Raw genomic sequence first — 24,403 nt, forward strand, 5'->3', positions numbered from 1 at the left:
CAACTCTGGAAACCAGAGTTAACATGTCCAAAGCACCTGGATCCAAAGTGCTTTGGGTGCTCCTTCACTTTCTGTTTTCCTGCACCTTGTAGCCAAGTCGTGTATAAATGTTCAGTCTGATTGCAACTGTGCTATAGGGCATCTTGGTTTGAGCCCAGCATATGCTGCACTGCAGCTACAGGACACTATTGCCCCTCCCCGCCCCCCACCTCCCTCGACCCTACCGAGGTCAGAGCAGTGTTGCATCATAATCAAACATTCCAAGGTCAGATTGGATGAGCAGAGGCAACGCCGCACAGCCTGGGTGTCTCTTGGAGATCACAAAGTATATTTTTAGTGATAGTGTCTAAAAGGGTGATTTTTCCTACTAACAAATCCAGCAAATAGGGAGGGAGTGAAGAGAACCCGAGTTCTCCCATCTACTTGCAGAGGAGACACCGGCATGCCAGTGCAAGCCACAGGCGGGTAGATCTAATTGAAGGTGGGTTATGACCTTGGGAGAGCAGAGAAGACTTTGTAGTTGACAGGTGGTACCTGAGGCACTGCGTCTGAGCCCCACATACAGCACAGTCCAGCTCCGCAGGTAACTCACCTGGATGCGAGTACGCTGCTGCCGTGTCATCTAAACTATATCTGACCCTGCACAAGACAGCATGTTCTAAATTTTCAGGACAAGAGGAACCAACTTGACAACAGAGAATGGCGTCTCTGAAGAGAGGACAAACAGTAACAGGTAGAGACTGATTTCCTCTCGTTGCTAAGGCTATGATGACGCTGTCTCAATGATCAGGTAGGCTCAATGTGACCTGAACCAGGTATGTTCAATGTAATGGGGACTGGGTATTGTTGATATGATGGGGATAAGGTATTTTCATTCCGATGATGGGATGAGTTATGATCAACGGGACCTGGATGACATACACTCAACTAATAGCAACCAGGTGAGCACCATGTGACCTGGACCAAGTATAATCAATGTGATATGCACCAAGTTTACTCAATATGATGGAGGCCAAATACAATCATTGTGATCTGCACCAGGAATACTCAATGTCAAGGACATCAGGTGTGGTCAGTGTGACCTGACCTGGACATGTAAACTCTGAGGGACCAGGTGAGTTCAGTGTGGTGTGTCCTGGACATGTTGACTCTGAGGGGACCAAGTGTGGTCTGTGTGACCTAGCCTGGAAATGTTAACTCTGAGGGACCAGGTGAGCTCAGTGTGGTGTACACTGGACATGTTATCTCTGAGGGGACCAGGTGAGCTCAGTGTGCCTATGCCTGGACATGTCAACTCTAACAGGACCAGGTGAGCTCAGTGTGAAATAGCCTGGACATGTTAATTCTGAGGGATCAGGTGAGCTCAGTGTGGTGTGTCCAGGACATATTGGTTCTGAGGGGACCAGGTAAGCTCAGTGTGGTGTGTCCGGGACAAGTTCACTCTGAGGGATCAGGTGAGTTCAGTGTGAGATGGACTGGACATGTTAATTCTGAGGGGACCAGGTGTGCTTCTTGTGACCAAGCCTCGACATGTAAACTCTGGGGACCAGGTGAGCTCAGTGTGGTGTGTCCTGTACATGTTGACTCTGAGGGGACCAGGGAAACTCAGTGTGGTGTGTCCTGGACATGATAACTCTGAGGGGACCAGGTGAACTCAGTGTGGTGTGTCCGGGACATGTTAACTCTGAGGGGACCAGGTGAACTCAGTGTGGTGTGTCCGGGACATGTTAACTCTGAGGGGACCAGGTGAGCTCCTTGTGACCAGGCCTGGACATATTAACTCTGGGGGACCAGGTGAGCTCAGTGTGGTGTGTCCTGAACATGTTAACTCTGAGGGACCAGGTGAGCTCAGAGTGAGATGGCCTGGACATGTTAATTCTAAGGGGACCAGGTGTGCTCATTGTGACCAGGCCTGGACATGTTAATTCTGAGGGACAAGGTGAGCTCAGTGTGGTGTGTCCAGGACATGTTGGCTCTGAGGGAACCAGGTAAGCTCAATGTGGTGTGTCCGGGACATGTTCACTCTGAGGGGACCAGGTGTGCTCCTTGTGACCAGGCCTGGACATGTTACCTCTGAGGGGACCAAGTGAGCTCAGTGTGACCAGACCTAGACATGTTAACTCTGAAGGACCAGATGAGCTCAGTGTGGTGTGTCCTGACATGTTCACTCTGAGGGGACCAGGTGTGCTCAGAGTGGTGTGTCCTGGACATGTTAACTCTGAGGGACCAGGTGAGCTCAGTGTGCCTAGGCCTGGACATGTTAACTCTGAGGGGACCATGTGAGCTCTGTTTTTGTTCTGGACATGTTAACTCTGAAGGACCAGGTGAGCTCAGTGTGGTGTGTCCTGGACATGTGAACTCTGAGGGGATCAGTTCTGCTCAATGTGGTGTGTCCTGGACATGTTAACTCTGAGGGACCAAGTGCGTTCAGTGTGGAATGACTGACATGTTAACTGGGAAGGACCAGGTGAGCTTAGTGTGGTGTGTCCAGGACATGTTAACTCTGAGGGGACCAGGTGTGCTCAGTGTGATGTGTCAAGACATGTTAACTCTGAGGGACCAGGTGAGGTCAGTTGGTGTGTCCTGTATATGTTAACTCTGAGGGGAACAGGTGTGCTCAGTGTGAACAGGCCTGGACATGTTAACTCTGAGGGGACCAGGTGAGCTCAGAGTGGTGTGTCCTAGACATGTTATCTCTGAGGGACCAGCTGTGCTCAGTGTGACCAGGCCTGGACATGTTAACTCTGAAGGACCAGGGGAGCTCAGTGTGGTGCGTCAAGACATGTTAACTCTGAGGGACCAGGTGAGGTCAGTTGGTGTGTCCTGTATATGTTAACTCTGAGGGGAACAGGTGAGCCCAGTGTGACCAGGCCTGGTGTTAACTCTGAAAGACCAGGTGAACTCAGTTGGTGTGTCCTATAGATGTTAACTCGGAGGGGACTAGGTGTGCTCAGTGTGACCAGGCCTGGACATGTTAACTCTGAAGGAACCAGGTGAGCTCAGTGTGGTGTGTCAAGACATGTTAACTCTGAGGGGACCAGGTGAGCTCACTGTGATATATACTGGACATGTTATCTCTGAGGGGACCAGGTGAGCTCAGTGTGCCTATGCCTGGACATGTTAACTCTAACAGGACCAGGTGAGCTCAGTGTGAAATAGCCTGGACATGTTAATTCTGAGGGATCAGGTGAGCTCAGTGTGGTGTGTCCAGGACATGTTCACTCTGAGGGGACCAGGTGTGCTCCTTGTGACCAGGCCTGGACATGTTAACTCTGAGGGGACCAAGTGAGCTCAGGGTGACCAGGCCTAGACATGTTAACTCTGAAGGACCAGATGAGCTCAGTGTGGTGTGTCCTGACATGTTAACTCTAAGGAGAACAGTTCTGCTCAATGTAGTTTTTCCTGGAAATGTTAACTCTGAGGAAGTAGCTGAGCTCAGTGTGGTGTGTCCTGGACACGTTAACTCTGAGGGGAACAGGTGAGCTCAGAGTGGTGTGTCAAGACATGTTAACTCTGAGGGATCAGGTGAGCTCAGTGTGCCTAGGCCTGGACATGTTAACTCTGAGAGGACCATGTGAGCTCAGTGTTTTGTGTCCTGGACATGTTAACTCTGAAGGACCAGGTGAGCTCAGTGTGGTGTCCTGGACATTTTAACTCGAAGGACCAGGTGAGATCAGTGTGTTGTGTCCTGGACATGTTAACTCTATGGGACCAGGTGATCTCATTGTGACCAGGCCTGGCAAGTTAACTCTGAGGGACCAGATGAGCTCAGTGTGGTGTGTCCTGGACATGTTAACTCTGATGGGACCAAGTGAGCTCAGTGTTGTGTGTCCTGACATGTTAACTCTGAAGGACAAGGTGAGCTCAGTGTGTTGTGTTTGGACATGTGAACTCTGAGGGGATCAGTTCTGCTCAATGTGGTGTGTTCTGGACTTGGTAACTCTGAGGCACCACGTGTGCTCAGTTGGTGTGTCCTGGACATGTTAACTCTGAGGGGACCAGGTGAGTCAGTGTGGTGTGTCCTGGACATGTTGACTCTGAAGGATCAGGTGAGTTCAGTGTGACCAGGCCTGGACATGGTAACTCTAAGGACCAGCTGAGCTCAGTGTGACCTGTCGTAGACATGTTGACTCTGAGGGGAACAAGTGAGCCTACTGTGGCCAGGCCTGGACATGTTAACTCGGAGGGTCCTAGTGAGCTCAGTGTGCTGTGTCCTGTACAGGTTATCTCTGAGGAGACCACGTGAGCTCAGTGTTTTGTTCCTGGACATGTTATCTCTGAGTGGAACATGTGAACTAAGTGTATTGTGTCCTGGACATGTTATATCAGAGGGGAACTTGTGAGCTCAGTGTTTTGTGTCCTGAGATGTTAACTCTGAAGGACCAGGTGAGCTCAGTGTGACCAGGCCTGGACGTGTTAACTCGGAGGGTCCTAGTGAGCTCAGTGTGGTGTATCCTGTACTGGTTATCTCTTAGGGGACCCTGTGAGCTGAGTGTGGTGTGTCCTGGACATGTTATCTCTGAGGGCAACATGTGAGCTCAGTTTCGTGTCCTGAACATGTTACCTCAGGTGAGCTCAGTGTGGTGTGTCCTGGACATGTTAACTCTGAGGGCACCATGTGAGCTCAGTGTGGTTTGGACTGGACATGTTAACTCTGCGGGACCAGGTGTGCTCCGTTTACTGCTCAGACCTGCTTTCTTTGATGGGATGGGGTAGTGATGTCTACGTTTAATGGTGACCTTGTAAGTTCTATGTGACGTTGACCTACTGTGCTCAGTGACATGACACCTGGACCAGACACGCTCAGTGTGACCGGAACCAGGTATGTTCAATGTAGTGGGTACTGGGTATTGGTCATGTGATGGAGATAAGGTATTTTCATTCCGATGATGGGATGTGGTATGATCAATGTGACCTGGAAGAGATATGCTCCATGTGATGGGGCCCAGGTTTTTTCAGTGTGAGGGACCCAGGTGTGTGCCATGTTCATTGTATGGTAAGTGCAATCTGAGGAGGACCAGCTGTGCTCAGTGACATGACACCTGGACCAGATACGTTCCGTGTGACCTGAACCAGGTATGTTTAATATGACAAGAAGCAAGAAGGCTCGGTGTGATGGATACCAGGTATGCTCTGTGTCAGAGGTATCAGGGGACCTGCATGTTCAATGTGACCTGGACCAGGCATGCTCCATGTGACCTGGGCCAGGCAAGTCCCATGTGATGGGGAGCAGGTATGTTCCACGTTGCCCGGGCCAGTTAGCTTCAGCCTGATGTGGACCAGATGTGCTCAGTGTGGTGGTGACCAGGTATGCTCAATAGCATGGGGCTAGCTTTGCTAGATGTATTTAAGGTGATGGGAGCCTGTTGTGCTGGGTGTGACCTGGAGCAAGTGTGTTGTGGACCAGCACGCTCACTGCAATGGGAGCCAGGTACACTCGGTGTGAACTGGGCCAGGTAGTTCCATCTGGTAGGGACCGGGTGTATGCAGTGTGACCGGCAGCAGGTCTGTGAATTTGATGAGGGTGATGCATAACAACTATGCCCAATGCAACCTGGACCAGGTATGTCCAGCAAATGGGGCCCAGCTATCCCTAACTGGATGAGAATCGAGGATGTTCAAAGTGACCCGTAACAGGTAAGTTTAATGTCACCTGAACCAGTCACTCCCAATGTGACGGCGACCAGGTGGACTCCACATGTCCTGAACCAGATCTGCCCACATGACATGAATCAGGTATGTTTGATGTGACAGGGACCAGGCATGCTCAGTAGGACCTAGACCTGGCATGTTTGACGTGATGGGACCAAGGTATGATCAATGTGATGGGGCCCAGGACAAGAGCCTGGTGTGCTCAAGGTGACCTCGATGGGGTGAGTTCAACATGATGGGACTAGGTGTCCTCCGTGTCAAGGGGATCAGGTGTGGTCCACGTGACCTGGAGCAGGTGTGTTCAGTATGACGGGGACTGCTTTTGCTCAGTGTGATGGAGAGCAGGTGCACTCAGTGTGATGGGGACCAGGTGTGCAGTATGTGGTAGGGATCACATATGTCCAATATTACCTGGACCAGGTACGCTCAACACGATGGGAGCCTGCTATGCTCAATGCGATGGGAAGCAGGTGTGCTCCATGTGACTTGAATCAGGTATGTTCAACATGCCAGGGATGAGATGCGTTCAGTGTAACACAGACCACGTATGCTCAACGTACAGGGCTCAGACATGCTCACTGTTAACTGGACCGTTATGAGGAGAGCCAGTTTTTCTCAATGCGATGGCAGCCAGGGATACGCAATATGCTGGAGGTCAGTTATGTTCAACATGACCTGGAGCAGGTGTGTTCTGTGTGAGCTGGCCCTGGTATGCTCGATGGGATGGGGGCCAGGTGTGCCCAAGCACTCGCTGGGGCCTGAAGCCACCACAGCAGCCAAGGGAGTGTCCCGTGAACACTCAGCATCAGAGGACGGACAGGAGCTGGTGACCTGGAGCGCTGTTCGGGGTCTTCCAGGGTCTTCTATTCAAACAGGTAATTCTACAGTTCTTCTCAAGGTTTCTTGGGTCCCGAATGAGTGGGTTTCTCAGAGGAAGGGTGTCCTTGGGTTGATGCAGCCCTATGAGTTACCTTTGCAAGACAATGCACTCCCTGGAAGCCATCGCCTCTGTGGGGTGTGTGTGTGTGTGTGTGTGTGTATACACGTGAATGTACCTGAACCCTGGGCACATGCCTCCCTAACCCACATGCACCTGTGCCCGCATGGCAGCTGCACCTGGTATTTGCTCAGGGTGCACCTCTTCCTCTGTCGTCCCCATTATAAACTGGAGTTTATGGCTCCTTCCATCTGCATATGGAGCAGCCGACACGGGCCCCTCCTCATGGTGGCTGGCACAAGCCAGCAGCCTCAACTGGAGAAATGAGAAACAGAAAAGGGTCTTCTGCATGATGCCGTGGGACACCACTAGGATTCTCCCCCCCTCTCAAAGCTGTAGTACTGTTGTCAGGGGGAAGAATCCAGAAGGAAGAAAGGGCTTGGTCACAGACAGACGCCTTGCGGGCTCTGCATAGGCATCGCCAGCTGCTCAGCCGCTGAAGTCGCTTGTTCCCCCAAGAAAGCCCTGGGCTGCGTATTACCTAGAAAGGTCAGCTTTGCTTTCCAGCCTAATCCCCGCCCTGCTGTTGGCCGCGGTGGCGCCCGCGCCCCTGGAAGGGAAACGGTTATTACTTTCTGACTAAAGCCATCTGCTGGGTAATGAGGCCTCCATCAGGAAGGCGGCCCTTTGCTAACCTCACACCGGGAATACAGAATTCCTTTCTCTCCCCCGCTCCCTCTCCTTGACCCCTGACCTGTACTCCCCGTGCACTTGCTAACAAGGAATTCTGCACATTCGATCACCAGTTCCAGGAGCGACAGGAGGATCCGAATGGCTCGTCGGAAAGGTGAAGCCACAGAGCCCTGGAGCTTCCAGGCACTCTGCCAGGTGCTCCCCTGTGGTGTGGACGCGTTCCCTGCCGACCTCCAATTCCTGCCCAGCTGCGTGCTGCCTGCACCCTTGCCTCCCCCGGGCCCGCCCGGCCCTCGCTCCCCATGTTCCCAAGGCTGCCGCCGTCTGAGTGTTTTCCCAGCATCAGAGGGTGATGGAGAGGCTGGGGGCCAGCTGCCAAGAAAGCATTCGAGCTTTGCTTTCCTATTTCGCTTCTCTCCCGGCCCAGCAGCCAGGTATGAAAACAGCAGTGCCCTGGGTTTACACAGAACCCCTCAGCCAGGAAATCGCACACCGCTTTGCCAGCCATTCTGATTACACTCATTTTTCTCGTGGAGGGAAGTGTGTTTTCTGGAAAGAAGTCAACTGCCAGAGACTGCTCTAACCACACGGGGAGGGGAGGAGCTGCGGGCTCGGCCCAGGTGCCCAGGGACTGCCTCCTGCCAGCCCTGCCCTCTGCACATCTTTGGATGAGATGAGACCCGTGGTAAGACAAGGCACCTCCCCACGTGCTCACGGCTTGGCAGTGCGCGCCAAAGCCCAGCTGGCCCCCAAGCCCTATCCCGGTCTATTCCGTCATTCTGAAAATGGTGCTCTGTCTCAGATGCAGCTCAGCCTTCCCTAACTGTCCCTCTTCTGTAACCCCCTAGCCAGTCCCCTCCCCCAGAATGCCCCCATCTTTCTTGGTCTCCTGAATGGGCAAGACAGAGATGGGTCCCCTGTTGCTGAGTGATGAGAGGGCTGGATGAGAAGTGGAGGAGAGGGAGAGGGAGGGAGAGGAGGAGGGGCGAGGAGTGGGGACGTACACAGAGATCGGAGTGAGAGCAGGACAGGTGTCGGCTGTACCCGGCGAGCATCCCTTGTGAGTCTACAACAGGAGGCCCAGCTATGGTATCCACCCTGCACATGGCCAGGGTCCTGACCGCACAGACACTGCTCCCTTCTGTACCCAAGGCTGCATGTTTGAGCTCAGCGTCCACAGGGTTGGTTCTTTCTGGGACCTCTCTCCTTGGCTGGCCACTGGCTGTCTTCCTCGTGTGTCACGCATCCGTGTGGATCAGCGTCCTCATGGCTCCAGCTGCAGTGGATTAGGGTCCGCCCTGCTGGCCTCATTTTAATTCCTCGCCTTTGTAACAAGGCTACCTCTGAGCGCAGGCTCATGTTGAGGCTCTGAGAGGCAGGACCTCAACAGAGACTTTTTGAGGGAGACACAGTCCACACCTAACAGTCATGTCGTCTCGGATACTTTCAGAAACAGGAATCGTTCTCTCCGTTTCAAAGACTGGAGAGTAGAGGCACACAAGCGAGTAGACAGAGCACCCCACAGCGCTGAGCTGGAGCCCCACAGAGAAGGGACGAGCTCCAGGCCCAGCCCTCTCCAAAGCTGGGTTGTTGCGGCCACACCATGCTGTTGTCGGAAGAAGGAAGGGGACAGCGAGTGGAAGAGAAAGGACCACACCAACCCCAGCTCCTTCAGTACCGCCTGGCCACGTGCAGCGGGATGCACATCTTTAAAATGAACACAAGACCTGCATAAAAAGTCATGGCTGGCAGTGTGGACGTTGTGAGTAGCAGCAGGGTGAGCCACAGCCTGCAACACCAGCCTCCCCTATGAGCTCCAGTTAGAGTCCCTGCTGCCCCACTTCTGCTCCAGCTCTCTGCTATGGCCTGGGAAAGCCCAAGTCCTTGGGCCCCTGCACCCACGTGGGAGACCCAGATGGAGTTCCTGGTTGCTGTCTTTGGCCTGGCCCAGCCCTGGCTGTTGTGGCCATTTAGGAAGTGAACCAGCAGAAGGAAGACCGATCTCTCTCTCTCTCTCTCTCTCTCTCTCTCTCTCTCGGCCTTACAAATAAATATTTTTAAAACAAAGTTACAGCTGGCCAGCCCTCATTTCCATCATTTTATGTGGCAAACATGTGCATAGGATGGGAGTGAGAACCTTAGCAAATATCCAGCCAAAGTATTATGGAAGGCAGCTTTTCAGAATCAGCGTGCACACGGACGCGAATCCACAGGAGACCAGCCTACAGCTCTCAGACTCCAACCAGACCAGTTAGGAGCTGGCGCAGCCCTTCCTGTGTGCCTTTGCCATGATTTAACCATGCTGAGAGCTGTCTTTAGAGTAGCTCTTGTTTATTTAACTCTATCTAAGGGCAAGAGCGAGTCTTTGGCTTATCCCATGGGCATGCATGGTTGAGCGCTGGGCTGGGCTGAAGAGCCTTGTGGGTGAGACAGAACCATGGCAAGGGGATTTCATAGCCACACACGGAGACCTTCGTAATGGTAAGTCGTTGCCACAAGCGTGCCACGTAACAAGCAGCCACGAAGCAGCAGCGGTGGATAGAAATCCACACGCAACTTCCCACTGAGAAGCTCATGGGCTCACTGGGGGTGGCTCTGCTCTATGGTGGGCGGGCTTGGGTGGCTCCGCCCCTTGTGTTTCTCACCCTTCTCCTGCACCTAGTGGGATAGCTGGGCTGTGGGAGGGAGGCCCCACTGCGCGAGACCCTGCTAGCGTCACGTGCATGAACACCTCCTCAAGCAAAGCGAATCCCGTAAGCGACCCCTGCAGCCGAGGGATGCGGAAGTACAACTTGGCCGCATCACAAGGCCGTGATGAGGGCGTGGCTCCCGGGAGGGGGCGGGGTGGAGCCAGCAATTCAAGCCGTCTGTGTCCCTCCTCCTGCTTCCTTCCCCGTTCTTGTGGAAGCAATGCGTCCTGCTCAAGTTTCTGGTGTCTCCTGACTCTGACGCCGTGAGGTAGTTGGGGTTGGGAATGAGATTGCGCCTAGGGTAGCCCATGCGTTAGCGTGCCCCGCAGCCTATCTCACTCCCTGCCACATTGGGAGTGTGCTTCAGGAGCCACAAGGAACAAGGACGCTTGACTTTCTCTGCAGCATTGTCTGGGTTCGCCGCAGACACTGGCTATGACTGCACCTCCAGCTACAGGGCAGAGCTAGAGTCTGCCTGTATCCCCAATAGGACACCCCCACTCCCCACATGAGGGCTCAAGCACTTGCTGCTCAGAGATCTTTTAAAAGCCTTTTTGGGACCAGCGTTGTGACACAGTAGGTTAATCCTCCACCTGCAGCACCAGTGGCCTATGTAGGCACTGGTTTGAGTCCCAGCTGCTCCTCTTCTGATCCAGCTCCCTGCTAATGCACCTGGCAAAGCAGTAGAAGATGGCCCAGGTCCTTGGGCCCCTGCACCCACATGGGAGACCCAGAGGAAGCTCCTGGCTCCTGGCTTCAGATCCGCTCAGCTCTGGTTATTGCTGCCATTTGGGGAATGAACCAGTGGATGGAAGACCTTTCTGTATCTGCCTCTCACTGTCTGTAACTCTACGTCTCAAATAAGTAAATAAAACCTTTTAAGAAAATTTTTTAAAAGCCTTTTCATGTAAAAGGACCTGTGAGCTCGGCTCTGGGGCAAGGACAATCACAAGGAAGCACCGAAGAAGCCACTTCATCTGAGGCAGAGCAGAGGATGGGGTGGGGGCGGGGTGAGGGAGTGGAAGGGCTGGAGGTGGGGGGTGGGGGTGGGGGGGCAGCCAGGAGTGTCCGAGAGCTCCTGGAACAACCGATTTCAAGGGAGTTGCAGGTCAGTGCCATCTTGCGTGGTAGAATCCCCCTCACAGCGACTCCTGCCCAAATTGGGAGACATATTGCTTAGGAAAGGCCAATTCTCGCTAAGAGACATCCATGGGTGCAACGGTGGGAAGCGACCAGGAAGAGAGATGCCTATGCATCATGCACGCTGATAAGACAGTAACCCACACGTCTATCCGTGTAGGTGCTGATCGCCCACCTTCTCCCCTAAGGGCTGATGGGCCTGCGTATTTGTAGAATTCAAAATCTGACACTTCGTCAGTTGCTGCAACACGTGTATATTTCAGGCTGAGCCCCTCAGTCCTGCCCTTTGTCATCTGGATGTGAGGGAGTCACCCCATCTTTCATGGGGTCCATTTTTCATCCACAAAACCAGGGGTGACCGACCCTTGTCTCCAAGGGTGTTGGTGATGAATAGCGGAGATGATGTGCTTGAACTTGGCAAGCAACTTTTCAGGAAGCCGGTTTCGTTTCCTGGAGTGGGGGCCGGAAGTGGATGCTCCAGTGTTCCACGGGGAATGAGTGATGCCTGGAAGTCTGGAGGAGGCAGACCTGAGGGCTTAGTCTCTGGGAATGGACATGGAGACAGTGGCCATCTGGGTATTTGTGTTGTCTTTCTCATAGAGAATGAGGTCGTCCCCAGCAGAGGGCGGGCGTCCTAGTGGCTGCAGACGGTGGGGACAGGAAGAAACAAAGAGAACCAAGCAACCGAGGCAGGGGCAGACGGGAAATGGATGCCCACCACTCAGGACGCACGTGTTGCCACGGGGCCACTGTTGAGAGGAAATGCAAGTCCTCCTCAGCTCTCGGGAGTGTGTAGTTGGGACAGACCCCCGTCACGGAAGACAGATCAACAAGAGAAATCCCAGCAAGCTTATTGCTGCCCGGGTGCACATCACAAGAGAGAAACTTCTCTGGAAGCGCCTGCAAGCAGGATCTTAGAATCGTGGCTTATGCAGCACCTTCAATGAAGACCGGTGCGTTCTGGAGAAAGATCGAGACCCTGTGGCTGGCGGCTTGGGGGGCGGGGGCAGGTTCATTAGCAAAGCTTGGAGCTCTTTGTCACGTTCACAGGAGGCAAAAAAAAAAGGGGGGGGATGACATTTGATATTTTGCAGTTCTCATTTTCTGCAAAAGGTAGGTCTAGAGGCTTGTGTGGTTTGCCCAAGGCCATGTGGGGCTAGGCATACACTACTCCAAAACGCTCGTGTGCCAAAACTGGCCTCGGCAGCTGTGGGAAAAGAGGAAGCAGGTGCGGTCCAGCCACTCCCCAGAAATGCATGCGGATGTGGATAAAGCGATAAGTCAGTGGAGGCGAGATTCCTCCAGGGCAACCATCCTAGTGGCTCTTCAGTCCTCTCAGCGCTGACACCGCCTACGACACGCAGAATCAGCCCCACCCGCGGTCAGCCAGCCTTGAACCTGAAGCACTGGCCATGTCCGCAGTCCTGGGCACTGCTGAAACTCCCTAAGTCCCTGTGGCATGAGACGCAAGCCATAGCTGAAGCGTCTCCCGCTCTGACATTTTAAATCCTCCGGCGTTTGAATGGGGGGGGGGGGTGCTTGTTTCTGTGGGTTGCACTAGTGGCTGTTGGGGTGGACAGTGGCTGGTGGGCAAGGGGAGTTTTAGGTTAACAGAGGCACAGTCAGAGAATGGCACGGAAGAGGTCCAGGGAGTGGATGGTGGGGGAACGCAGAGGCCTGAAGACACTTCCCCTCCATGGCAGCTTCAGGCCCAACAGCACCTGAGATGCTGAATCAGGCCACTGCTCTCCAAGGCTTCCCGCAGGGGTAGGGGGTGGTGGCCACCGCTGCTGACCTATTCTGCGTTCTTAGGAAAGGTGGTGCATTCCACGTGGAGAGGGAAGATCTGCCTCCCCCACCTCCAAAAAAAAATCGCTTTTCCTAAAACATCTCACTGCCTAAAAGTCCACTATTCAGTCCCACGCAGTGACGCAGTGGGTTAAAGCCCTGGCCTGCAGTGCCGGCACCCCGTATGGGAACCAGTTCTAGTCCCAGCTGCTCCTCTTCTGATCCAGCTCTCTGCTGTGGCCTGGGAAAGCAGTGGAAGATGGCCCAAGTCCTTGGGCCCCTGCACCCAAATGGGAGACCCAGAGGAAGCTCCTGGCTCCTGGCTTCAGATCGGCGCAGTTCCTGCCTTTGCCGCCAATTGAGTGAACCAGCGGATGGAAGACCTCTCTCTCTCTCTCTCTCTCTCTGCCTCTCCTATCTCTGTGTAACTCTGACTTTCAAATAAATAAATAAATCTTTAAAAAAATTTTCATAAATATGTATTTTTTAAAAAGTTGATATTTACTTGTTAGAAAGGCATAGAAAGAGGCAGAGACAGAGAATCTTCCGTTCATTGGTTCACTCCCCGAATGCATCCAGCACATGGAGATAGGCATGGCCAAAACCAGGAGCCAAGGACTCCATCTAGGGCCTCCCACGTGGGTGACAGGGACCCAACTACTTGAGCCGCCTCTGCTGCCTCCCAGGGTGTGCATGAGCAGGAAGCTGGATAGGAAGTGGTGGTGGGACTCAGTCCCAGCACTCTGCTAGGGAATGTGGGCAGCCCCTGCCCTTTGTGATTTAAAATTTCTGAGTAGCAGGTAATACTTCCACATTGCTGTGGGCTACAGTACAAGTTTTCAACCCAAAACACAGCATCCACTGATTCAACCACGCAACCCGCCTTCATCTCCTTTTATTTCTTAGTGTTTGAAGTCTACGAGTGCCTCATTCCCACTTCCTTGTATGGAATATAATACACTACCGTGGACTACTGTAGAGGGTTACCCCACTGCACCATGGAACGACGGATCTTGTTACTCCTATCTGATTGTGCTTTGCTGTCATGGTCAGTCTTCCCAGTCTCTAGTAAGCACTGCTTTAGTTCAGATGTACATTTCTTAAACTTCTCATAGAAGAGTAAATATATGCAGTATTTGCCTTTCTGTGTCTGGCTTATTTCACCTAATGATCTCCAGTATTAACATTATAATTAACAATTAACAGCATTTCAAGTTTTTCAGGGCTTAATACTATTCCATTGGGTATCTATCCCACATTTTCTTTTTCATTTTTTAAGATTTATTTATTTGAGAGGTACAGTTACAGCCAGAGAGAAAGGTCTTCCATCTGCTGGTTCTCTCCCCAAATGGCCTTAACAGCCGGAGCTGCACCGATCTAAAGCCAGCAGCCAGATGCTTCTTCCAGGTCTCCCGTGTGGGTGCAGAGGTCCAAGCGCTTGGGCCATCTACTACTGCTTCCCCAGGCCATTAGCAGAGAGCTGGATCAGAAGAGGAGCAGCCGGGACGCAAACTGGAACCCGTACGGGATGCTGGCACCGCAGGTGGAGGCTTAGCCTACTCTGCCACAGAGGCCCCCAACACACACATTTTCTTTACACATTTATCCATCTAAGTTGATTCCCTTCCTTGGCTGTTGCGAATGCTGTTTCAATAACTGCGCAGCGCAGGGATCTCTTTCATATGCTGATTCGTTTCCTTTGGATATATTCCCAGAAGTAGGTTAGCTGGGTCATATGATATATCTATTTCAGTTTTTTGAGGAATCAGTGCCCTGTTCTCCACAATGGCTGTACTAATTTGCATTCCCACCAACAGCGTACCAGGGTTCCCTCTCTTCTACATCCTACCCAGAATTGTTGCTGTGTGGCTTTTTGATGTTGGTCATTCTAACTAGAGTGACACGATCGCGCGTCGGCTTTTCAGGGTGCACTTCCTGGATGCTGGTGATACTGAATGTCTGTCATGTAGTTCTTGACCATTTGCGTATCTCCTTTTGAGAGGTTTCCATTTAGATCCTTCGCCCATTTTGTAAATGGGTCATTTGGAGGGTTTGTTGCTGCTGTGCTGAGTTCCCGTAGAGTCGGTATATTAGCCCTCTATTAGATGAGTAGTGTGGAAGCATTTTCTCCCATTTTGTCGGTTGCCTCTCCATTCTATTGTTCCTCTTGATGTGCTCAAGCTTTTTGGTGGTTATAATCCCATTAGCCGACGTTTGCTTTTGCTGCTTGTGCTTTGGGGGGGGGGCGTCTTTTTCAAAGAATCGTTGCCTATGACAACATCTTGGAGTGTTTTCTCTGTATCAGTCTTCCAGCAGCTTCAGAGTTTCAGGCCTTCCATTTGGATCTTTTATCCATGTTGAGTTGATTTTCTGTTCGGGGTGACAGGTAGGGATCCAGGTTCAATCAACTGCGTGTGGACAGCCGACTCCCCCGGCACTCCTTCCTGCAGAGACTGTTTTCCTCCGCGGGGTGTTTTTGGCATCTCTGCCAAAGATCGGCTGCTGGCGATGCATAGATTCATTTCTGGAATCTCTTTTCTGTTCCAATGAATTGTGCGTGTCTGTTTGTGTGCCAGGACCGTGCTGTTTTGGTTTCAATAGCTCTGTATCATGCCTTGAAATCTGATGGTATGATGCCTCCAGCTTTGCACCTTTCTGACTAAGATTGCTTTGGCTATTTGGGGTCTTTTGTGCCTCCATATGAATTTTGGGATTTTTTTTCCCTAATTTGGTGAAAAAAGGAAGCGTCAGATAAATAACATTAGAGGTGAACAAGGAAATATTAGAACAGATCTCACAGAAGCACAAACGCTCATCAGGGGACTGTCGTAACCAACTATTTGACAATGAATTGGAAAACCTAGAAGAATTGGAGATTTCTGGATCCATATGGCTTACAAAGATCATGTTGTAAAGACAGAAAACGTGCACAGACACACAACCAGTAACAAGCTTGATTGAGTCAATAATAAAAAGTCTTCCAACAAAGAAAATCCCAGGGCCAGATGGCGTACCTGCTGAATTCCATCCAACTGTTATGGAAGAGCTAACATCAATTCTTCTCAAATTATCCCCCAAAAGTTCTTCGGCTTTCTATTTATTCCACGGGAAAAATTATTCATTAAAACTATTATCAGGTGGAATTAATGAGTTCACCATGGGAAAAGCAACAAAGGGGGCATGCAGATGGAACTCCCATAGGACCTGATAGCGAGCCAATGAGAAGCAAGATTCCTCTATGGGCAGCTGCTTGGAATGAGCAGAAAATTCGGGGAGAAGAACGTGAAGACCATACCACAGCTGTGCTTGGCCTGTTTCAAGGGCGCCTCACCCTGGCCAGAGCTTCTAGCTTCATCGGGGAGTGTCCCACCCCATGCATCTGGCTTCCCTCCAAACACACCTGCTTACCTCAAAGCCTGCTACCTCCTCCTGCCTGGAGCGCCATTGCACCACTGCTTGCCTGGGGTTAAACTCCAGTGCTGCCTCCTGTGGGAAGCCCTCTTGGATTGATTCGAGCTGGGAAGTCCCTCTCCACGCTCTCTGCCTGCATATCATTTGTGAATCTCCAATGACCGCTCCTTAAGCTATGAGCTTAGGAGAATCCATGAGCCCAAGCCGAGTGGGGCTGCCCGCAAGGCCTGAATTCTAGAGCTTTCCAGGGAGCGAGCATGGAGGGAGGGGATGAAATGGTTTGGAAGAATGAGCTTGGACAGCAGCCACCTGGATTTTTCTCACCGTCTTGTCGCTAACCATCCCTGTGGCAGAGCTATGTGCCTTTAATGTGGGTAAATAAAACCCACCGGGAGGGAAGTGCAATTTATTCGACTCCACCAGCTGAATTATAAATGCCCTGGCACCGCTGGCACACCCATGCTGGGAATGAAGAGGGTGGGATTTGCCACCTGCCGCTGGTTTTGGGTTCTCCTGGCCTCCCCGATCAGAGAATCCGTTAGAGCCGTGAGAAGCGAGGGGGGACATCTGTGTCCACCATGCTGTGTCTTAGTGAACACCCACAGGGGTTCACACCCTTCTGCAATCCAGCTGTTCCAAGAAATCTGAGGTCGGAAGAGGTAAGGTAAGGCCCCGCCTCCCTCCCCAGAGGGGCGTGGCTTCCAGTCCACAGTGGAATGAATGGATGTGGGAAAGAATGGGAGGAACTCAGGCCAGGGAGCAGGGCGGGTCTCCCACGCTCCATGGCACAGGACCCCTGGTCCTTGTGAGGTGTGCCTTGTCACACACCCAGTTCTCTTGGCAACCGCGGTGCCATTGCAACCTCTCAGTTAGCAACCACATTCCTTCCCGTTTAAAAAGTCACCGTGTAGCAATTTCAATTTCAAAACTCAGGCGCATATACTCTACAAAAAAAGCCAGTACGCCCCATGTGGTGGAATCCCAAACTTATTCTCCACTGGGTAGACAAACTCCACTACTGGAATACAGTCACAGTCCCAAGTGCAGCCTTGCTGTACTTTTTTTTTTTTAAAGATTTATTTATTTACTTGAAAGGCAGAGTCACACACAAAAAGAGGCAGAGAGAGAGTTATCTTCCAGCTGCTGATTCACTCCCCAAATGGCTGCAATGGCCAGAGCTGGGCCAATCTGAAGCCAAGAGCCAGGAGCTTCTTCCAGGTCTCCCATGTGGGTGCAGGGCCCCAAGCGCTTGGGACATCCTCTGCTGTTTTCCCGGGAGCATTAGCAGGGAGCTGGATTGGAAGTGGAGCAACCGGGACTTGAACCAGTGACCATATGGGATGCCGGTGCCGCAGGCCTCTGATGTACTTTTTGAGCATCAGCATTGCATGCCATGGAGGCCGCTAGGGCCTGGGGGTGGGGTGGGGGTGGGGGGGGTAAGAGTTGCATGAAGACCGGGGGTGTTTCTGCATGGGCCAGCTCCAGAGAAAAGAGGCTGAAAATCTCAGACTCCCTCTCTCATTTCTGCTTTAAATTGAAGCAATAAAGGCCATCCCATCCATCTGAAGGCAGAACAGAGTGCTTCAAAAACACATAACAACACATTGCTCTGGACTGGAGCTGTGGCACAGAGGGTAAAGCCACCGCCCATGGTGCCAGTATCCCATATGGATGTCGGTTCAAGTCCTGGCTGCTCCAGTTCTGATCCAGCTCTCTGCTATGGCCTGGGGAAGCAGTGGAAGATGGCCCAGGGATCTGGGAGACCTGGAAGAAGCTCCTGGCTCCTGACTTCAGATCAGGTCAGCTCTGGCCATTGCGGCCAGAATGAACCAGCAGATGGAAGACTCTCTCTCTCTCTCTCTCTCTTTCTCTCTTTCCCTCTCTGCCTGCTTGCCTCTCTGTAACTCTGCCTTTCAAACAAATAAGTAAACCTTTCAAAAAAATTAAAACAAGATAAGATTTATTTATTTGGAAGTCAGAGCAAGATCTGCTGGTTTGCTCCCCAAAGGACCACAACAGCCACAGCTGGGCCAGGCCAAAGCCAGGAACCAGGAGCTTCATCCGGGTCTCCCATGTGGGTGACAGGGACCCAAGCACTAGGAACATCTTTTGCTGCTTTTCCAGGCTCATTATCAGGGGACTGGGGGCTGGATCGGAAGTGGAGCAGCCGGGACTTGAACACTTGTTCATATGGGATGCCAGCAGGCCACAGCTTAACCCCCTCCACCATGATGCTGGCCCCCAGGGTACCATCTTCACCCAGGAACTTGGTCTTACAGCGTTGGGGGCCCACAGCCCTTCCCCAGCCTGTCCACTCCCAACCACACACTACCAGTCAGGGATGGCCCCATGCAAAGTACGCACGGGGAATGCTTGCTCTCTGGTTCCCGAGCTCTCATGAGTCCTCTCGCAACCGCCACTCCTCCACTCTGACCTTCCAAGCGGCCTCATTCCCCGGAGCCTGGGACATTTATGCGGCTTCCATCCTTCTCCCCCATCCCAGCCATGTCCTGGGAGAAGAGTCTGATCAATAAACTCACCCCGAGAAATAAAAAGACTAATAAAGTTTAATAACTTGCCTCTCTCAGGAGTATTTGCATTCTGACAGGGGAATAGTGGTCTGAGCTGCAGGAATTAGAGTGTAATGGTACAATTTCAGGCACCATCGAGCAGCTGAGGGAGGTGTGGGGGGCAGGGGAGGGGGGACTACCCCTGTGTCCCTGGGGCAACCCCTCTGCAGGCTGCCTCCTCCAAGGTCAGCTGCTGGTCAAAGAGGAGACAGAAAAAGCATGCAAGTGCCTGGTCTTCTACCCATGCACTCACAAGGGCTCCTCTGTCCAGAGTTTGCTCCTTCTTCTGCCCCTCCCCCACTCCCATCGTCTCCCTTGTCAGTCTGCAAACAGTGGCGGAGGATCTGCCACGAGCTTTGCCAGTTCCAAAGACCCGACACCAGCTCAGGGTTCAAGCACACAGCTAAGAAGTCAAGTCACATCAGCTCCTTGCTGGCTCTTATCATCGTGGCTACGTGGGCTTCCCTCTGGTCACAGAGCCAGCGACAGTACCCACCTTTACAGACTACGTAAGAGGCTGCTTGCAAAGTGATGTAATTGCATAGTCAATGTCTGCTATTGATACCATAAGATTAGTATCTACAGGATCTCAAAAGCCTGTGGCCCAGAATCCCAGACAGACAGGCAAACTAGCAACTCCCATGCACGCTGGGAATCGTGCCTCGTTCTCTTTTTTTAAGTTTTATTTTATTTATATGAAAGGCAGAGTACAGAGAGGGAGAGAGAGAGGTCTTCCTTCCATTGATCCACTCTCCCACAATGGCCACAATGGCCCAAGGCTAGGCCAGGCCGAAGTCAGGAGTTGAGACCTTCATCTGGGGTACAGGGACCCAAGGACTTGGGCCATCTTCCATTGATTTCCCAGGCACATCAGCAGGGAGCTGGATTGGAAGTGGAGCAGCAGGGGCTCTGAGTGGCACCTATAGGGGATACCAACGTTGCAGGAGCTGGCTTACCCATTACGCCACAATGCTGGCCCCTTGTCTCATTCCTGGGTGAGATTGAGAACAAAGTCATGCTACTGGAGTGGTGAGTTCCAGTGGGAACAGAAGGAAGCATCCAGGCCCCATGGCTCCTCCCACCCCTGCCCTTAGGAAGGGGACAAGGGGTTGCAGAGATGAAGGGGTGGGGTGGGAATAGGAAGTCCCAAGACCCAAGTGGCGTGTTCCCTCAGATGTCACACAGAAGCGTGGTGAACCAGGGTGGGGGGCACCTAAGAAGGGGCAGAGCTCCCGTGGGCTGCTTACCCAATCCTACCAGACTGAGGACCACCAGTGAGCAAGCGCGGGGTCTTGGGTACGTCCTCGATCCCCGATGCCTGGCACAGCACAGGAATTCAATAGCAGAAGCAGATCCTTGGAAACGTGGGGGCAGGGTAGGGAAACTCAGCGCCTGGGACCCCGGAGCCTTGCACGCCCTCATGGTTGTCTGAGCCAGCTCGGGCGGAGGAAGCAGTCGGGCACCCTGGCCACTTACCCCTCCGGCCACAGGCCAGGTTTCTACCAGGCCCCGCCGTGGAGTGCCCCGGGAGTGTGGTTGTTCCAGCTGGGGAGTTGCTGCCTTGAGGATCACCTGCACCCCGAGTCTGGCAGCCCGTGTGGCTCCCTGGAGGCTGCAGACTCGCACCACACCTCGGCCCTTCCTGCTGAGGTCATGGATCCGTTCCTAAACGAAAAAGCAAAAGAGAAAGAAATGTCTGTGTGCGTCAGTTTTGCTGAAGAGTTTGGTGAAACTTTGTCAGAATGTTATACTGCAAGGCTTCTAATGGTCTGTGATGACTTTAAAATGTACTAGATATGGCTGAAATGGTCATTTTCCCATTCAGTGATTACTTATGGCCATTGCCTATATTCCCATTAAACTAGGGTCTTTCTGCTTTTTAGCTGTTAAACTTCTTATTCGGTGAAATATTCAGCTTTTTTCCTGTAATGTAACTTTAAAATATGTTACCTCAAAAACAAAACAAAAAAGGGGGGGGGAGGGAGGAAGGAAGGAAGAGAATGTCATTTTCTTTATCTACGAATCACACCGAATCTGTAAGAATGAATTAAAATTATAACAACAAAAACAATAAAAAATGTTAAAGGTAGGTTTGGGGAATTTCAGAAATCAGAGTTTAAGGCATTAGATCTGAACGTGCAGAGTGCACTGCACTTGGGGCCAGCACTGTGGTGCAGTGGGTAAAGCTGCCGCCTGCAGTGCAGGCATCTCATATGGACGCTGGTTCGAGTCCCGGCTGCTCCACTTCCCATCCAGCTCTCTGCTGTGGCCTGGGAAAGCAGTAGAAGATGGCCCGAGTCCTTGGGCCCCTGCACCTGCATGGGAGACCTGGAAGAAGCTCCTGGCTCCAGGCTTCAGCCTGGCTCAGCTCCAGCTGTTGTGGCCATTTGAGGTATGAACCAGCGGATGGAAGATCTCTCTGTCTCTCTCTCTTTCAAATAAATAAATAAATAAATCTTAAAAAAAAAAAAGATGGAGAAGGAGAAGGAGGAGGAAGAGGAGGAGAAGGAGAAAGAGAAGAAAAAGGCGGTACTGAACTCTATACCAAACTCCAGCTGTAAATTGAGATGTAATAAAATTGTCATGAATTTAAAAAAATGGATTTGATATCCATCATCACCCCAGACGTGCAAACAAGCGTCCATTCTCAAGCCTGCCTTCAGAGGCTTCTATCTATCTAACTGTCTCCTACCTGGGGCCCAGCCCACCTCACCCTCAGCGTCCCAGGTGAGACAGCGCAGGCAGTGAGCCCTGGGGAGACCAGAGCCCTCGGCTCCCTCTGCACCCGAGGCAGTGCCCTGCGGGGAGAGCGGTACTGGGATTTTCATCCCTTGAACTTCACAGCATTGGCTGCTGATGGCAGGAGGTGAGCGAGTGAGGAGTTTCCTTCCGGTCAGTGCTGATGACCTTGATGAGTGCATTCTTGTTTGTTGTTTGTTTTTTTTTCTTGGCAAGGGGAAAGCAACTGAGCTGGGGTCTGCTCCTGTTGGTTCAACCCTGAGTGTGCAGCAGTGATGCACTTGGCTCTGGAGCTGGGAGGCAGTGACCCTCCTGGGTGGTCCAGAAAGTTGAAGGCAGAGCCCCCAGGCTCTCAGGAGATGACTGCTATCCCGCCCCGCCCCCAAGGAAAGGACTGAGAGAGTGGAAAACCCAGCAATGAAGGCAGGAAAGGAAAATGGAATGAAAAACAGAGCCCAGGGTTCAATTCCCACCTCTACCCCGCAGGTGCTGCGTGTGCCTTTGGCCGTTACTTGATTTCTTTTTTTGCTCCCTAAAATATTTGCCCCAAATTCTTTTTAGAAGGAGAAAATCCAAGAAAGGGCCAAAATAGAGTATTGTACTGGTAGTAAGAGCTCAACACAGCTTCAACAGGATCCGTGTGTCTGTGCTGTAGAATTCTAGGTTCATTAATTCTTTTTTTTCTTTTTTAAAGATTTGTTTATTTATTCAAAGGGCAGAGTTACAGAGAGAGAGGGAGAGACAGAGATCTTCCACCTGCTGGTTCATTCCCCAGATGGCTGCACCAGACCAAAGCCAGGATCCAGGAGCTTCTTTCAGGTCTCCCACATGGATGGCAGGGGACAAAGTACTTGGGTCATCTTCTACTGCTTTCCCGGGCACATTAGCAGGGAGCTGGTTTGTAAGTGGAGCAGCCAGGACTCGAACCAGCGCCAGTAGGGGATGCCGACGTTGCAGGCGGTGGCTTTATCCACTAGGCCACAGTGCCAGCCCCTCTTTTTGTAAAAACAGGTGTATTTAGTGTCTCCTCTACTCCAAGCATAGAAATAGCTGCTACCACAGCATGAGCAAGAGAGACATACAGCCCCTTACTCTGAGTCCCTTACACCTGAGGTGCAGCACAGTTGGACAGAAGCTATTTATTATTGTCTGGTTGCTATTGGATTGTTCCTAGTGGCTCTCTTCCTCGGCCAGCTACTCGAGCCCCTAGGATGACTGCCATGTCTTGCACCCCTTGGAGTCTTCGCCTTGAATCTCTGATCACCGTCAGTGAAAGCAGCCACACTCGCTTCTGCCTCCAGCTCAAAGACAGAGTCGGGGTCTCTGAAGGCGACCCTTCCAGAGTCTGATTCCAGATCCCTCGTGAGGGGCGGGCAATGGGCTCAGCAGTTAGCATGCTGCAGGCGACACCCACAGCATCCCACACCACAGGGCTTGGGTTCCAGCCCCAGCTTCTCAGTTGCAAACCCAGCTCTCTGCTGCTGCACACCCTGAGGCAAGGGGCAGCAGCCGATGGCTCAAGTACCTGGGTCCCTGCCACCCCTGTGGGAGACCTGGATGGAGCTCCTGGCTCCTGGATTTCCCCGGTCCAATCCCAGTTGTTGCAGGCATTTAGGGCATGAACCAGCAGATAAATAAATCTCTCTTCTCTCCCTGTCTCTCCCTCTCCCTCTCTCTCTCTCCCTTTCAAACTAAAATAAAAAATAAATACATGCAAATGTTTAAAACTCCTTCATGAGAGTCCCTCTCTTTGGCCATTTGTGTGGGGCTCATTTCCATATTGTCCATCCTCTGTATTAGTTTTTTTGTTTGCTTTTTACTTTTTGAAAAAAAAAAAATCACTCATTTGACAGACTGATCTCCTGGCTCACTGCCCAGGTAGCCACAATATCTGGAACTGGGCCAGGCCAAATCCAGGAGCAAGGAACTCCGTCTAGGTCTGCCTGCAGGACCTCAACCCCTGAGCCATCACTGCTGCCCACCAGGTTCTGCATTCACAGGGAGCTGGATTCAAGAGAAGAAGCTGGGAATTGAACCCGGGTACTCTGATATGAGACCTGGATGCCTCGGCTCTAAGGCTAAATGCTTGCCCTATGTTAGTGCACTATTCATTACTATATCACAATACCCGGGGCTGCATATGGTATATAAAAGGAAGCTGATGTTGGCTCACGATTCTGCAGCTCCAAAGTCCCAGGCCCCATTGAGCAATGGCCCCCTTGCTGGTGGAAACCTGAGCCAGAGACAGGAACGTGTGTGGGTCAGGAACGTGTGTGTGGTCTCTCCTGGTCTCTCCCTCTTCTTACAAGGTCGCCAGCACTTGACCAGGCTCCAGCCTGATGATCTAAGCCTAATTACTCCCCCCCAAAAAAGTACCCCCTCCAAACAGCACAATCCCTTCCTCTCTGTACCTTCTCAGTCTCACAACCAGGATCACACTTCTGTTGGCATCAGACTATACCCCAACCGCAGCAGCCACGGACTTCCAGAGAAGAGGGTGGGGCAGGGAGTGCCAGGGGTGACACGTGTCACAGAGTGGGACGGGCTTGTCCACAGCCACATGCGGGGGCCAGCTGGTGCCCTTCTCAGCCCCGAGGGAAGGGGGGAGAGGGCCGCTGGAGGGCAGGAGGGGTGCCAGGAAGGGGCGGAGTTCTCTCTGCTGAGACAGAGTGTCACAGCCACACGCATGGAGGATGCATCCAAGGACCACACGGAGTTCCAGGTCCCTGTGCCTGTCTTTCTCGAGCGAAAAGAGAGTGGGGGGAAGATGGAGACGTTTGGGG

At 52.2% G+C, this 24,403-nt stretch overlaps 1 long non-coding RNA gene across 8 annotated transcripts; it reads left to right on the forward strand.

The window, feature by feature from the left end:
• Nucleotides 1–256: 256 nt before the first annotated feature.
• On the forward strand, nucleotides 257–9,122 carry LOC103350659 (uncharacterized). Of its 8 annotated transcripts, none has more exons than XR_518590.3 (5): nucleotides 257–583; nucleotides 671–7,138; nucleotides 7,396–7,716; nucleotides 7,819–7,967; nucleotides 8,733–9,122. It is a non-coding gene; the product is annotated as an uncharacterized lncRNA (long non-coding RNA). The 8 variants fall into 8 exon arrangements; XR_007909320.2 differs by having other exon boundaries at nucleotides 7,396–7,477; nucleotides 7,710–7,967; XR_011378002.1 differs by having other exon boundaries at nucleotides 671–6,527; nucleotides 7,001–7,716.
• Nucleotides 9,123–24,403: the final 15,281 nt, after the last annotated feature.

This window comes from Oryctolagus cuniculus, chromosome 8 (assembly GCF_964237555.1).
Source record: "Oryctolagus cuniculus chromosome 8, mOryCun1.1, whole genome shotgun sequence".
In the NCBI taxonomy this organism is placed as follows: Eukaryota; Metazoa; Chordata; class Mammalia; order Lagomorpha; family Leporidae; genus Oryctolagus; species Oryctolagus cuniculus.